Raw genomic sequence first — 5,000 nt, forward strand, 5'->3', positions numbered from 1 at the left:
AAAAGAAATAGTGGTACTGTTTTTCCATTTACAGTAATATGTTGGAAAAAAACACCGTAAATTTTACAGTAAGATTTTGGTGTCGTTTTCTTACTGTAAAATCGATGGTTGTTGTTTTTACGGTACATTACTGTAATTGGTAAACTGGTACCACATTTTTTTACAGTAAAAAACTGGCGGCTCATTTGCCATAATTAAAAAAAATAGTGGTACTGTTTTTATATTTACAGTTATATGTTGAAAAAAAATCACCACAAATTTGACAGTAAAATTCTGGCGACCAAGCTGCCAGTTTTTTTTTACCGTAAAATCTATAGTTATTGTTTTTACATTACTGTAAATGGAAAAATGGAAGAAAAAAAATTATTTACGTTATTGTTTTTACGGTACATTACTGTAAATGGAATTTTTTTTTTTTTTACAGTGAAAAACTGGCGGCTTATTTGACAGAATTAAAAAAAGAAATAGTGGTACTGTTTTTCCATGTGTTGAAAAAAAACAAATTTCATGGTAAAATTTTGGTGTTGTTTTCATACTGTAAAATCTACGGCTGTTGTTTTTACGGTATAATACTGTAAATGGAAAAAACTATTAAAAAAATACAGTAAAAAACTGGCGGCTCATTTGCCAGAATAAAAAAAAAATAGTGGTACTGTTTTTACATTTACAGTTATATGTTGGGGAAAAAAAACATCGTAAATTTTACAGTAAAATTTTGGTGTTTTTTTTCTTACCGTAAAATCTATGGTTGTTGTTTTTACGGCATACTACTGTAAATGGAAAAATTGTACCACATTTTTTTACAGTAAAAAATTGGCGGCTCATTTGCTAAAACTTTAAAAAAAATAGTGGTACTGTTTTTATATTTACAGTAATATGTTGGGGAAAAAAAACATTGAACATTTTGGTGTTGTTTTCTTATTGTAAAATCTATGGTTATTGTTTTTACGGTATATTACTGTAAATGGAAAAAACTATTTTTTTTTTACGGTGAAAAACTGGCGGCTCATTTGCCAGAATTAGAAAATAAATACTGGGACTGTTTTTATATTTAGAGTAATATGTTGAAAAAAACCATCATAAATTTTACAGTAAAATGTTGGTGTTGTTTTTTTACCGTAAAATCTACATTTGTTGTTTTTACAGTATACAACTGTAAATGGAAAAATGGTACCACATTTTTTTACGGTAAAAACTTGGCGGCTCATTTGCCAGAACTTTAAAAAAAATAGTGTTACTCTTTTTATATTTACAATAATATGTTGAAAAAAACATTGACAATTTTGGTGTTGTTTTCTTACTGTAAAACCTATGGTTATTGTTTTTACGGTATATTACTGTAAATGGAAAAAACTTTTTTTTTTTTTACGGTGAAAAACTGGCAGCTCATTTGCCAGAATTAGAAAAAAAATAGTGGTACTGTTTTTATATTTACACTAATATGTTGGGGAAAAAAACATCAAACATTTTGGTGTTGTTTTCTTACTGTAAAATCTATGGTTATTAGTTTTACAGTATATTACTGTAAATGGAAATTTTTATAATTTTTTTACAGTGAAAAACTGGCGGCTCATTTGCCAGAATTAGAAAATAAATACTGGTACTGTTTTTATATTTACAGTAATATGTTGGAAAAAATATTGTACATTTTACAGTAAAATTTTGGTGACTAAGCTGCCGGTTTTTCCAGCGTAAAAAAACAATGGTACAGGTTTTTCATTTCCAGTACCAAATATGTTGTAAAAAAAAAAAAAAAACAGCAACATTATGGTGACTTGCCAGTTTTTTACTGTAAAATCAAATTTTTTGATGTAAAAAATAAATAGATTAATGAAAGCACATTCCAACATGATACAGAGTGGTATGGTTGCGTGTAGGGGCTGGTGGTTGTGACCCCAGGATGCAGAAAAGACAGGCGAAGTGCAGGTAAGATGTATGAAATACACAACAATAGAGGACAGGCCTGGCATAAGAAGCATACTGATTGCCAAAAAGGAGACAACCAGGAAAGGGAAACAAAAATAAGAGTGCTGTACAGGAAATAAAACAAAATACCAGAAAACAATTCTGGTGATATTGCCTGTTTTTTTACTGTAAAATCTTGACATTTTGGTAGTAATAATCAAATGAGTGCTCCTGTGGCCCAAATTGCTGGTCCAAGTAGAAGGTTAACCACGAGCAGCCCTCCGAGGATGCGTCCCAAAATGGAAACTGAAGTGTGCCAGAGCACGTCAGGTGGCAATAAAAAGACTTTTGAGGTCAAGTGGAACACGATGTTTGGATTAATATATTTTTTTTAAATGTCTTGTGGGATTTGGAGGAAGATGAAATAAGTCAGGCGTGTCCAGGCTCTTTCCGGCGAGGGACCGCGTTCAGTAAGATTCAACTTTGTGCATGAACCCTAAAACCTATCGCAAGTAATACAGACGTTTTCAGTCCCTCTCTCTTAACCATAGGGCCGGGCCGTGATGGGTGAGCTACTTGGAACATGTAGCATGCTAAGCTACAAGTTCCCCCCCCACTGAATTTCGCTGAGCTATCCTCAGAGAATTGGAGCAAGCTACACAGCAAAAGTATCTTGCTACATCAAAGCTAAATATGTATATATATATATATATATATATATATATATATATATATATATATATATATATATATATATATAGTCATATATAGTCATACATATACATATATATATATACACATATATATATATATACATATATATATATATATATATAAATATCTCGATATATTTATACATATATATATATATATATATATATATATATAAATATCTTGATATATTTATACATATATATATATATATATATATATGTATACAGTATATATATATTTATATATATATATATATACATACACATATATATACATACAACCAGTTCACATTACCAAATATATATATAAATATATCGATATATATATATATATATATATATATATATATATATATATATATATATATATATATATATATATATATATATATATATATATATATATACACATATATATATATAAACATAAATATCTCGATATATTTATATATATATATATATATATATATAAAAATATGTATATATATATATATATATATATCGAGATATTTATATATATGTATTTGGTAATGTGAACTGGTTGTATGTATATATATACGCAAATATGTATCCATACATACATATACATATACATATATATATATATATATATATATATATATATATATATATATATATATATACATATATATATATATATATATATATACATATATATATATATATATATATATATATATATATATATATATATATATATATATATATATATATATATATATATATATATATATAAATAAATAAATGATAAATGGGTTGTACTTGTATAGCGCTTTTCTACCTTCAAGGTACTCAAAGCGCTTTGACACTACTTCCACATTTACCCATTCACACACACATTCACACACTGATGGAGGGAGCTGCCATGCAAGGCGCTAACCAGCACCCATCAGGAGCAAGGGTGAAGTGTCTTGCTCAGGACACAACGGACATGACGAGGTTGGTACTAGGTGGGGATTGAACCAGGGACCCGTTCCACTCTTTCCACTGCGCCACGCCGTATACACAGTGCCGGCCCAAGCCTCCATGGGGCCCTAAGCAAAATTTGATTTTGGGGCCCTCTATTTCTGCCAATAATATTGATTGATCATTCACACACCTACTATAAACTCATTGCGGCTCTGGCAGTGTTTACATGATCCTATTGTCAGCCTGGCATGTCTTTACAAATGCCGTGTCATTTATAAAGATATGGGGGTGGCCCAGTTAAGAACATAAATAATACCAATGAATGAACGAATGATGTCCAGAGTGCCACATATGGTTCCTAATCTTAAAATGTAGAAAACATTCAGCTACAAGAGTGGCCTGGGGTTGAACAGTCCAAGTGATAAAGCTTTGTATTTACAGTAAAAGTGTCATCTTGTCTCATCAGTCTTGTACATATTAGTCTTTAATTACTAGTTTATATTTTTAGTTAATTGTTCATATTTAATGTTTACTTTGTACAAAGAGAGCGCAGTCTACTGAAGTTAAATTCCATGTGTGTTAAACATAACTGGACAATAAAGCTGATTCTGATTCACTTTATTATTTTTGGTAACAAAAACCTGAAACAGCAATGTGCAAAAATGTTGACCTAAAATTGTGTTTTTGTACAATAATATATCTTTGATCATTTAGAAATCATCAGTCAGACTCGTACATGCAAAAAATAAAAAATAAAATGTTTTTGTTAATTGCTTTTGGGGGCCCCCTGGTGGCTGCGGGGCCCTAAGCAAGCGCTTAGTACGCTTATGCCTTGGGCCGGCTCTGCGTATACATATATATATATATATACAGTATATATATATATATATATATATATATATATATATATATATATATATATATATATATATATATATATATATATACATACACATATATATACATATATATATATATATACATATACATACATACATACAACCAGTTCACATTACCAAATAATAAGAGTATGTACCGTATCGGATAATATCGGATAATATCGGATAATATCGGATAATATCGGTATCGGCCAACAGTCAGAGCTCCAATATCGGTGTCGTATCGGAAGTAAAAAGTCACATGGGGACACTCCTATATAAGAGTAAAAATGGTCATCTAACATCTCTTTCACATTTATCCAAGACTCTTGTTGGTGAAGACTAAAGAAGTGTTTCTCACCTTCTTTATCACAGTGCTGCCACTCACAACTTTCTTTGGCCCCCACGGTGGCCTATTTTGCACGTATGAAGCCCAGATGGTGAGACAATGCACCACAATTCCTCACAGGGAAGCATCAGTTCCTGCCCTAAACCCTTTTTTTTTTTCCTCTGCCAAGTCCTTGGCCTCCTTGGCGACTGCTGCTGAATGAGCGACTGTTCTCCCACGCTCGGA

This window comes from Nerophis lumbriciformis, linkage group LG37 (genome assembly GCF_033978685.3).
Source record: "Nerophis lumbriciformis linkage group LG37, RoL_Nlum_v2.1, whole genome shotgun sequence".
NCBI classification, from domain to species: domain Eukaryota; kingdom Metazoa; phylum Chordata; class Actinopteri; order Syngnathiformes; family Syngnathidae; genus Nerophis; species Nerophis lumbriciformis.